We start from the raw sequence: 12,305 nt of genomic DNA, 5'->3' as shown, positions 1-12,305 counted from the left end.
GGTTGTTTCCCTGAGAAAAGTAGTGACGACAGATGCGTCACTCGCAGGTTGGGGTGCGGTGTGCGAAGGCAGGATGGCGAAGGGAAAATGGCCCGTTTCGGTTCGGTGCGCGCACATAAACTTTCTGGAGCTGTTAACGGTTTTTCTAGCTTTGAAACATTTCGTGCAGTTTCTTCGGAGTCACCACGTATTGGTCAGATCAGACAACACGACGGCGGTTGCGTACATAAATCGCCAGGGCGGAACGCGCTCTCCTCGACTTCACCGTCGCGCGAGATCTCATGGTGTGGGGCATGGAGCATTTCCTGTGGTTGCGAGCGACTCATGTGCCGGGAGTGCTGAATACGGGGGCGGATCTCTTGTCCAGGGGAAATCCCCTGTACGGGGAGTGGTCTCTCCATCCTCAGGTGGTGAACCTGTTATGGGAGAGATTCGGCCAGGCCGCCGTAGATCTCTTCGCCTCGCACGAAAACACTCATTGTCCTCTGTTCTTTTCTCTGGCGAGAAACGGTGCACCTATGGGTGTGGATGCGTTAGCCCACCCGTGGCCAAACGTTCTGCTTAACGCGTTTCCTCCACTGAGTCTGATCGTGCCGATTTTACAAAGAGTAAGAGAAGGCGGTCACTCTGTCATACTAATCGCTCCGAACTGGCCAGGGAAAGTGTGGCTGACGGAGATATTCCAACTCCTGCACGATCGACCCTGGCCTCTCCCGTTGCGCAGGGATCTTCTCTCACAAGCGCGCGGGGAGATTTTTCACCCGACACCGGACAGAGTGGCTCTCTGGGCCTGGCCCGTGAGAGGATAAATCTTAGTGTCGCTGGTTTGCCTCCGAGGGTGATTGAGACGATTCAGAATGCGAGAGCGGCTTCGACGCGCTCTGCATATGATAGGAAGTGGAATGTGTTTGAGCTATGGTGTGCTCAGAGACGTATCGTCCCTTTTCACTGTTCTGTAACAGATGTGTTGTGCTTTTTGCAGGAACTTTTGGATAAGGGCAGGGCTTTTTCAACCGTTAAGGTTTATCTCGCCGCCGTTTCTGCATGCCACGTAGGGATTGACGGTAATACTATCGGTCATCACCCGCTCGTGTGCAGGTTTATGAAGGGGGCGCGGCGCCTGAGCACGTTCTCTAAGCCGCTGGTTCCGCCATGGGATTTGTCCGTGGTCCTGAGCGCGCTCTCTCAGTCTCCCTTTGAGCCGATAGGGAGTGTTGATTTAAAGCTCCTGTCGCTTAAGGTTGCTTTGTTATTGGCTCTTTCTACCGCGAAGCGGGTTAGTGAGCTTCATGCTTTGTCTGTACTCCTGTATGCGTTTTGCTTTGGATTTCTCTCAAGACTAATCCGGCTTTTGTCCCTAAGGTGAGCGAGTCAGCTTTCGCCTGCAGACAGGTAGATTTAATGGCCTTTCACCCGCCTCCTTTTTCCTCAGTGGAGGAGGAGCGGCTTCACTGTCTGTGTCCTGTCTGTGCGTTACGTCACTATGTTGACAGGACGAAGGGTTTGAGACGGAGTACTCAGCTGTTTGTTTCATGGGCTGGTTCCCGTGAGGGACGTCCCGTTTCCCGGCAGCGCCTGTCCCATTGGCTCGTGGAGGCTATTATGATGAGTTATAATAGCGTGGGTCTTAACCCTCCGGAGGGACTGAGGGCGCATAGAACCCGAGGCTTGGCCGCTTCGTGGGCACTTTTTAAGGGTGTTTCGATTCAGGATATCTGTGCGGCAGCATGCTGGGCTTCGCCACACACTTTTGTCCGTTTTTATAGGCTGGATGTCACGGAGCCTTCGCTGGCTTATTCCGTCCTGAGTGTGTAATGCGTATATGTATACTTTTTGTATGTGCGTATATGTATGTGTGTTTTTATGGATATATATATATATATATATATATATATATATATATATATATATATATATATATATATATATATATATATATTTGCATATATATTTCATGACAACAGATATGGTGACGTCGTTGTTTGTCTTTTCTCTCTCTCTCTCTTCGGTGAGAGGGATTATTTTTTCACATCACTGAGTTGGTTGACGCCTGCTTCGGACAGCATATCTGCAATACGGGAGTTGTCTATATCCCATAGTGAGATACCGAACGAATGTTTGAAAGAGAACTTTAGGTTACTTGCGTAACCCCGGTTCTCTGATAACAGGAGTGAGGTATCTCACCACACTTCCCTCCTTGCAGTGCACGGAGAAGAGATATGTGAGAATGAGGCAGGGGCCGCTAACAGCGGTGTATATAGGGAGGCGGGACTCCTGCATCAATGTCGTGATTGGTCTGTCAGCCGACAGACGTGGTGTGATTGATGCTTCCAGGATTGGTCACGCCCGAGGCGATTCCCATAGTGAGATACCTCACTCCTGTTATCAGAGAACCGGGGTTACGCAAGTAACCTAAAGTTATGTAATCTCCATAAGATCACCTCAAGGTCTTGGGAGTTGTCACGGTTGCGGAGTGACTGAAGCAAAACTCCAGGGTAGTGAAGAAAAGGGTTTTATTGAAGTAGTAGCGCAACTGGTAAACAAACAGAAATGCTGAACAAAAAGTAAATGGTTCTTCGGGGAGGAAGAACAGAGCGGTCTCTGGAGGTATAGAGACCGCGGTGGATATCCACAGGAAAGTGGAATGTCATGTAGCGAGGTCACAATGTTCATCTATGTGAAATAATAGAACTGACGGTGAGTGAGAGCAGGAGAGGGGTTTATGTAGGGCTGTAGTTAACGAGCCGCAGGTGCCGATACTTAGTATGATGGGGACAGACTACGTGTGTGTGTGTGTGTGTGTGTGTGTGTGTGTGTGTGTGTGTGTGTGTGTGTGTGTGTGTGTGGAGCTAAGGGATGGCGTGGCAGGCTGTCCCCTGACAGGAATGTGTAGGAATAATCAATTACCCCATGCTGAACATAGTCTTAAATTCATCCCAAACCACATTTTCTTTTAACCGGGTAACTGGAATATGTGGCTGCACACAAGCACACCTAGATGAGTCTTAACATGGTGCTCTGAGAAGTTTGTTTGATTGAGTAGAGGCAAAAACCCATCAGGCAATTCTCCTCGCAACCTGTGCTCTCTGTTCCTACAACCAGTCATTGGGGAAGGGTTAACTGAGTGATTAAGATATTGAACGCCTGATCAGAAGGTCATGAGTTAAAATTCTTCCACTGCTGGTTCCTCAAGCAAGGTACTTAACTGCTTTGTTGTATGAATAAGATCATTGGAAGTTATTTTGAAGAAGACCCTCTGACCCATCTGCGAGCATAGTTTATTATGACTGATTACACACATTATTTAAGAGCAAGGTTCCCTGGTGATCTAGTGGTTAGGATGCAACGCTCTCACCACTGTGGCCCGGGTTCGATCCCCGGTCAGGAGCAAACACCAGCCATTAGGGTTACACAAGCCGAAACAAACCGGCTCTTAGTGCCGGTCCCAAGCCGGGATAAATGGGGAGGGTTGCATTAGGAAGGGCATCCAGCGCAAAAACATGTGCCAAATCGAACATGTGGATCATAAATACAGATAATCCGCTGTGGCGACCCCTAATGGGAGAAGCAGAAAGAAAGTACACACATTATTTAAGAGCGTGAACACTCGGGCGCGTTCCCAAAGTGTTTCGACGCAGCTTGAGTTCCTGAAAGGAAACATTCTTTTATATTTTTTATCTCTGGAAAGCTTCTTTGAGACAATTTTCATTGTTAAAAGCACTATACAAATAAAACTGAATTGAAAAAATGAATTGAATTGAAAAATTAATGTTGTGTATTTATTGAGTAATATGAAATAAATATTTAAACCAAAGATTTTACTAATTAAGTTTTACTAATAGAAAGCACGTGGCATAAAAGAAAATGTTATAGAAAATGTTATATCCTGTTTTTATTAGTAGTAAAATTAAGTCCTCGTTAAATTTAACAAGGACTATCTATAATGTTATGCAGCAAACTGCAAGAGAGGAGATCGAAATCACCCGCACCCAGCTGTATCTCCATGAAGAGTGACACGTCTATGGTTCCCATTTTAACGTTTAAAGATGGAGACTACTTACTTCCACACAGGTAACATCTCCTCACATTAAATTTTTACTGCTGCTGACTTTTGAAAAGTATATATATATATATATATATATATATATAATTATTATTTATTATTTTCTTTCTGGTAAATTGCTTAGTTTTATAAAGTGTGCTTCTTGTATAATTTACAAATTAAATGCCTCTTGGTTTGACATTAAGCTTTGGAATGCTTTATAGCCAGAGATGGGAAGTAAGGAAGTACAAATACTTCATTACTGTTTCATTACTGATTTTTCTGGTATCAATAATTTACTTCTCTATTTATTTTGTTGGAAAAGTTTTTACTTTCACTCATTAAATCTTTTACACAAATATCTGTAGTTTCTACTTCTTACATTTTTTAACCAGACTCATTACTTTAGTTTTCATCTATTTGGTGACATGATCAATATTTTTTCTCTTTAATTGTGCACCGTTTTCAGCGCATCAACCTATTTCTTGTCATTGCGCAGCTTTTTCAATCTACCACTGGTGTATCATTTCCGGGCTCTCACACAAAACAGGCATAGGTTGGGTGACTTTGATACACTGGTGTTATTGATCTTTGATGTCATTTAATTTAGACTGATTATATTATAGAAAACATACAGTGAAAACACCACAAAGATTTATCATTTGTGGACTCATCACATCTTCTACACCATCTAACAGGCATGGACCAGAATCTGCTGCCACAAATACATTCCTGAAAAAGTTCAAAACAAATCTGATGAAGAAGTTTCAGCATTTAAATGGAGTGATAATAAACCAAGGAAACCAAACACTTCTTAATGAGATCTACACAGAGCTCTACATCACAGAGGGACATAGTGGTGAATTCAATAAAGAACATGAGGTGAGAAAGATTGAAGCAGCATCCAGGAGAACAACAACAGAGAAAACACCAATCAAATGCAATGACATCTTTAAACCCGTATCTGAAGAAGACAAACCCATCAGAACCGTTCTGACGAAGGTAGTCGCTGGCATCGGAAAAACAGTCTCAGTGCAGAAGTTCATTCTGGACTGGGCTGAAGGGAAAGAAAATCAGGACATTCACCTCATATTTCCACTTCCTTTCAGAGAACTGAATTTGATGACAGATCAAAATCTGAGTCTGATGGAGCTCCTTCATGTCTTTTTTAGGGAAACAAATAAAACAGAAATGTTCAGTTTGGAAAAGGTTTTGTTCATTTTTGATGGATTGGACGAGTGTCGTTTTCCTCTAGATTTCCAGAACACAGTGAGAGTGTGTGATGTAACTGAATCAGCATCAGTGCCTGAGCTGCTGATAAACCTGATTAAAGGGAATATCCTCTGCTCTCATCTGGATCACCTCCAGACCAGCAGCAGCTGATCAAATCCCCTCTGAATGTGTCCATCGAGTCACAGAGGTACGAGGATTCAATGACCCACAGAAGGAGGAGTATTTCAGGAAGAGAATCAGTGATCAGATCCTGGCCAATAACATCATCACACACCTGAAGGCATTAAGAAGCCTCTATATCATGTGCCACATCCCAGTCTTCTGCTGGATTTCAGCCACTGTTCTAGAGAGAATGTTGGGTGAAGCAGAGAGTGGAGAAATCCCCAAGACTCTGACTCAAATGTACACACACTTCCCCATCATTCAGACCAACATTATAAGAGAAAAGTTCCCAAAGAAGCAGGAGAATGATAAAGAAATTATTCTTAAACTGGGAAACCTGGCTTTTCAGCAGCTGAAGAGAGGAAGCCTGATCTTCTATGAGGAAGATCTGAGAGAGTGTGGCATTGATGTGAGAGAAGCAGCAGTGTATTGAGGTGTGTGTACACAAATCTTCAGAGAGGAGTTTGGCCTTCATGAGAGTAAAGTGTACTGCTTTGTTCATTTAAGTGTTCAGGAACATCTCGCAGCTCTGTATGTGCACCTGATGTTCATGATGAACAAGATAAATGTGCTTAAAAAGAATCGGTTTCCTGAACAGAAGATAAAAGAAATTTTAATTGCAGGTTTACACAAGAGTGCTGTAGATCAGGTTTTAGAAAGTCACACTGGACATCTGGATCTTTTCCTTCGCTTTCTTCTGGGTCTTTCACTGAAGTGTAATTGGAATCTTCTTCAAGCCTTTGTAACACAGACAGCCAGTAAGTCTCCAAGCAAAGAGGAAACAGTTCAGTACCTTAAAAAGAAGATCAGTAAAGCTCTTCCAACAGCAAAATCTGTCAATCTGTTCCACTGCCTCAATGAACTGGGTGATCATTCTCTAGTGGAGGAAATCCAAGGGTACCTGAAATCTGGAAAACAAAATGAACTCTCTTCTTCTCAGTGGTCTGCTCTGGTGTTTGTGTTACTAACATCAGTAGACAAGCTGGAAGAATTTGACCTGAGTAAATATATCAGTACAGACAAAATAACAGAAGCTGTTCTGCTGAAGGTGATGCCTGTAATTGCAGAATCCAGTAAAGCAATGTAAGTAAAGTGTAATATAACTGTTCTACTATTAGTGTGTTTTAGAGAAACTTAAAACACTTACTATGGTATATGACATATGCATGAGGATGTTTTGAATTTAAGATTTATAAAAGATTTATATAAATAGACATGTAAATAGACATAGTTTTTTGTTGACCTTGTTGTTGTTCTTTTTTTTTTTATTTTTTTTTTTTTATTCATAGCCCCTAAATTAACCTTTTGGGTATATACAAGACGCAAAGTCAGATATGTTAAGATTAGATGTAAAAGGAACTGAACTGAAATTTACATTTAATCCGGAAAGCATTCACAACGCTTCACTTTTTCCACATTTTGTTATGTTACAGCATTATTCCAAACTGGATTACATTCATTATATTCCTCAAAATTCTACAAAAAAAATACCCCATAATGACAACGTGGAAGACGATTTGAAATCTTTGCAAATGTATTGCAATTTTTTTTTTTTTATCAGATATATATGTATTCACAGCATTTGCTCAATACTTTATTGAAGCAACTATGGGACCAATTACAGCCTCAAGTCTCTTTTAAGTATGACACCTTTTTTTTTGGGCAGTTTCTCCTATTCTTCTTTGCAGAACCTCTCAGGCTCCCTCAGGGATTAGCATTAACTTCGTCTGTTGGATCGGACCACATGGGCCAGCCTTTGTTTTCCTCCTGCATCAATGACCCTTGGCCACCCATTGCCCCATCACCACTGTGTCTCCCTTGGACCAATTTTTGATAGACATTGACCCCTGCAGACCAGGAAAACCCCACAAGAGCTGCAGTTTTGGAGATGCCCAGACCCAGTCGTATAGCCATTACCATTTGGCCCATATTAAATTTTTTGCCCATTTCCTTGCCCATTTCCAGCTTCTAACACATCAACTTTGAGACAAAATGTTCACTTGCTGCATAATATATCCCACCTTCTAACAGGTGCAATGATAAAGAGATAATCAGTGATCAGGTAGATGCAAATGCAGAACAGCTTTAGTAGTGAACAATAAAAAACAATTTACCTCAGAAGAAACTCAGATAGAACAAAAAAAGGCTAGACCAATGCTTTGCTAAGAAAATAGATACACTTTGCATGAAAAAAATCAACTCACAAAAAAACATATCAGTTATTGCTTGAACAAAATCAGTGAAACTGCAGAACAGATGTATCAATGGTTCCTTTTCAGATTTTGGCTGAAGTATCTCTTTAAGCATATTTTCTTTTAGGGTATATACAAATTGGACAATACAGTGGACATTTTAAGTATTTGTTTGATGATTTGCACAAGTTTAATATCATTTCTTTTTCTTCAGTATCAGGTGTGATTTACTTGGAGTTAAAAGCTGGTCAGCTCTGGTCTCTGTCTTCAACTCAGAAACCTCAAATTTGAAAGAATTGCATCTAATTGTAAAGACACTGGCTCTGACTGGGAGTAAACTACGAGACTCTGGAGGGAATCATCTCTCTGCAGTACTGAAGAATCCTCACAGTAAAGTAGAGACACTAGGGTGTGTGCATGCAGTGCATGAACTTCTTCGTCTTCTTCTTTCGGCTTCTCCCATTAGGGGTCGCCACAGCGGATCATCCGTCTCCATACCCCCTGTCCTCGACATCTGCCTCTTTCAACACAACTACCTGCATGTCTTCCCTCACCACATCCATAAACCTTCTCCTTGGTCTTCCTTTTTTCCTCTTACCTGGTGGCTCCATCCTCAGCATTCTTCTACCGATATACCCCATGTCCCTCCTCTGAACATGTCCAAACCATCTCATTCTAACCTCCCTCACCTTGTCTCCAAAATGTCCTACATGCGCTGTCCCGCTAATAAACTAGTTTCTAATCCTGTCACTCCCAAGAATACCTCAACATTTTCAGCTCTGCTACCTCCAGCTCTCCTTCTCATTCACACACATGTACTATGACTTACATTCCCCTTCTCTCCAGTGCGTACCTTCACCTCTCCAGGCTCTTCTCAACTTGCTCCCTACTTCACCACAAATAACAATATCAACCGCAAACATCATAGTCCATGGAGACTCCTGCCTGACCTCGTCCGTCAACCTGTCCATCACCACTGCAAACAGGAAAGGGCGCAGAGCCGATCCTTGATGCAGTCCAACCTCCACCTTGAACCAGTCTGTCGTTCCTACTGCACACTTCACTGCTGTCACACTGTCCTCATACATGTCCTGCACCACCCTCACATACTTCTCTGACACACCTGACTTCCTCATACAATACTACAACTCCTCTCTTGGCACCCTGTCGTACGCTTTCTCTAAATCCACAAACACACAATGCAACTCCTTCTGACCTTTTCTATACTTCTCCATCAACATTCTTAAAGCAAATAAGGCATCTGTGGTGCTCTTCCTCGGCATGAAACCATACTGTTGCTCACAGATGGTCACCTCTTCTCTCAGCCTGGCTTCTACTACTCTTTCCCATAACTTAATTGTTTTACTGATTAACTTAATTCCCCTTTAGTTACTGCAGGTCTGCAAATCTCCCTTGTTCTTAAAGATTGGTACCAGCACACTCCTTTTCCATTCCTCATTCATCCTCTCACCTTCCAAAATCCTGTTAAACAATCTTGTTAAAAACTCCACTGCCATCTCACCTAAACATCTCCATGCTTCAACCGGTATGTCATTTGGTCCAACTAACTTTCCACTCTTCATCCTCTTAATTGCTGCTCTCACTTCCTCCTTACTAATCCTATCCACTTCCTGTTTTACCATCTCCACACCACCCAACCAGCTGCTCAAAATACTTCCTCCGTCTTCTCAACACACTCTTCTCACTAGTCAACACATTTCCATCTCCATCCTTTATTGCTCTAACTTGCAACTAATCCTTCCCAGCTCGGTCTCTCAGCCTGGCCAATCGGTACAAATCCTTTTCTCCTTCCTTATTGTCCAACTTCTCATACAGCTCCTTATATGCCTTTTCCTTGCCTTTTGCCACATCCCTCTTCACCAGCTGCCGCATCTCCTTGTACCCTGTCTACTTTTCTTATCACTCTGTCGATCCCAATTCTGTTTTGCCAACCTCTTTCTCCTTATGCTTTCCTGCACTTCCTCATTCTACCACTACGTTTCTTTGTCTTCCTTTTTATTTCCACATGTCACACCAAGTACCTTTCTAGCTGTCTCCCTTATCACTTCTGCAGTAATTGCCCAATCATCCAGCACCTCTTCACCACCACCGAGCCTCTGTCTGACCTCTTCCCTGAATCTCAAACTACAGTCTTCCTCCTTCAGTTTCCACCATCTTATTCTTCTTTCAGTCCTCACTCTTCTCCTCCTCTTCTTCACCTCCAAACCCATCCTACAGACCACCATCCGATGATGTCTAACTACACTGTCCCCTGTCAACACCTTACAGTCTCCAATCTTTTTCAGGTTGCATCTCCTACATAGAACATAGTCCACCTGTGTGCACCTTCCTCCACTCTTATATGTCACCCTATGATCCTCCCTCTTCTTAAAATAAGTGTTCACCACTGTCATTTCCATCCTTTTCCAGCCAAATCTACCAACATCGGCCCTTCCACATTCCTCTAATTAAAGCCATACCTACCCATCACCTCTGTTCCCTTCACCTACATGCCCATTGAAATCTGCTCCAATCACCAATCTTTCATTCCTAGGTACACCTTCTACCACCTTATTCAACTCACTCCAGAATTTCTCCTTCTTCTCCATCTCACAACCCACTTGTGGAGCATAAGCACTGATGACATTTATTATCACGCCTTCAACTTCCAGCTTCACGATCATCGCCCTATCAGAAACTCTCTTCACCTCCACTACACTCTTACTGTACTCTTCCTTTAGGATCACTCCTACACCATTTCTCTTTCCATCTACACCATAATAGAACAGTTTAAACCCACCTCTTATGTTCCTGGCCTTACTCCCTTTCCACTAAGTCTCCTGAACACAGAACATATCCACCTTTCTCCTCTCCATCATATCATAACATCTTCACAGTAATTTATAATCCTGACATGTCCTGTCACATCAACTTTCTGGTGTAAAAATACTCATCAGTGTCTGTGCTACATTAACGGATTTAAACTGCCTTCCAAGATACATAGGGACTTTTACACCTTAACCAATAGGAGCAGCCTGGCAGGAAACATCACAACCTTGTTTGGGAACAACAAATATATTTCATTATATTGTAAATTAAAAATTTCTTAGTTTTTTTTATTTTACTTATTAATTTAATCTACTCTTAAATTAATTTCTATTTAAATTTTTTTTACTCCATTCTGCCATTTACTATGTGTTAAAAGGATTTCACTGCATGACAGTCTGTCATTGTGTCTCTACAGGTTGTGTAACTGTGGTGTCTCAGATGAGGAATGTGCTGCTCTGACTACAGCTCTTAGATCAAATCCCTCACATCTAAGAGAACTGGATCTGTCTTATAATGATACAAGAGACTCAGGAGTGAAATGTCTCTCGGCTGTCCTGGAGAATCCGCACTGTAAACTGGAGAAATTGTGGTGAGATTGTGGTAATGAGAGTTACATGACCTGCTATTCAGTAACACATTTTCTAAAAGTGAGACCAGAATAGATGGAAGTGTTTCATTCATCACAAATTTCCTAGGAGGATTCTTTTAATATCTTATGCTATGGAGAACTCCTGGTTTTGATGAGTGCCTGAAGTTCAATTACAATTAAACAATTGTCTGGCTGATGGAAAGCATGTGGCCTATGCCTGCTATGTCACCAGCACCATATAAGGGCATCTGTTTTGTGTGAGTCCCACATTTTTCATGGAAAAACACAACAGGCAAATGAAAGTATTGCAAACTATGCAATGTCGTGTCTGGTAGCTGATGCTATAAGAAGCCAATACCAACTGCACCATGCTACATGCGCTTGCCCTGCAGAATTGTGAAAAAAGGACAAGTCATCAGACAGTGGAAAACAAGATATCGAAACCAGGGTTGGAAGTACTCCACTGGCAAGCCACACTTCTAATGCAATGTTGATTAAGCTTTAACAAGTTACACCAAAGGGAATGCTGAATTGACACACAACAAGAGGACCTGAAACCCCAAGTGTGTGTGCTAGGTTGAAGTCCAGGCAGGATGACTCTACTGACAAGGACTGTAAGTCTCCCACTATACTGAGAGATATTAAGGCCATAAGAGTAGCCAAGAGGGTCAGTAGCTCGTCCACAGCTGACTCCAAGGTTTTAAATAGAGGTCATGTTAGCCCCTCTGACACTATGGCTAAGTCCCTGGAAAAAAACTCTTGCAAGACAGAAAGGCCCTAACAGTTTTTTCCATGCACATAAAAAAGGACAACTAACAGGTATCTCCTTATCGACTGGCTGTCAATTGTGCATTTTTGGCAGCAATGGATGTCATACAAACAAAAAAAGTGACATAGGGGCCACCTTTCCACCTGGGGATGACACACAATGCCCCATGCCTAAGACAGCAGATTGTTCTTGATTGGAGTCTCCAAGGGAGAGTCTTCCAGGAGAATCCCAGAACCTGGAATATTTAAGACCCAAAATCCAAGCTTGATATGACTAACATGGAGCCACCAGCAACTGTCTTGCAGGGCCATAGGGAACTATGTGTTGTTTTGGCTGATGCAAAGAGGTCCTTCTTTGCCATGTCAAACTGAACTGACTTAGGGTGCAATTTCCACTCCTCAAGCTTCAACCCCTGCCTCAAGAGGATGCAAGAGATGCAAACTGTTCTCATTTAAAGCATATTGCCTTGCACCTGGACCAAAGTGTGTT

The 12,305-nt window shown here is 42.6% G+C and overlaps 1 pseudogene across 1 annotated transcript in view; it reads left to right on the top strand.

The window, feature by feature from the left end:
- The window catches only part of LOC310719058 (NLR family CARD domain-containing protein 3-like), a 31,742-nt pseudogene that overhangs the window by 9,913 nt on the left and 9,524 nt on the right, over nucleotides 1–12,305 (top strand). Inside the window, exons 4-7 of the transcript XR_014538269.1 lie at nucleotides 3,955–4,071; nucleotides 4,741–6,520; nucleotides 7,844–8,038; nucleotides 10,874–11,047. The product of XR_014538269.1 is annotated as an NLR family CARD domain-containing protein 3-like (transcript). The remainder of the gene's footprint in view (nucleotides 1–3,954; nucleotides 4,072–4,740; nucleotides 6,521–7,843; nucleotides 8,039–10,873; nucleotides 11,048–12,305) is intronic.

Source organism: Silurus aristotelis (assembly GCF_946808225.1).
Source record: "Silurus aristotelis genome assembly, chromosome: 24".
Taxonomy (NCBI): domain Eukaryota; kingdom Metazoa; phylum Chordata; class Actinopteri; order Siluriformes; family Siluridae; genus Silurus; species Silurus aristotelis.
The sequence above is the reverse complement of the archived record's forward strand: the minus strand, read 5'-3'. Positions and strand labels throughout refer to the sequence as shown.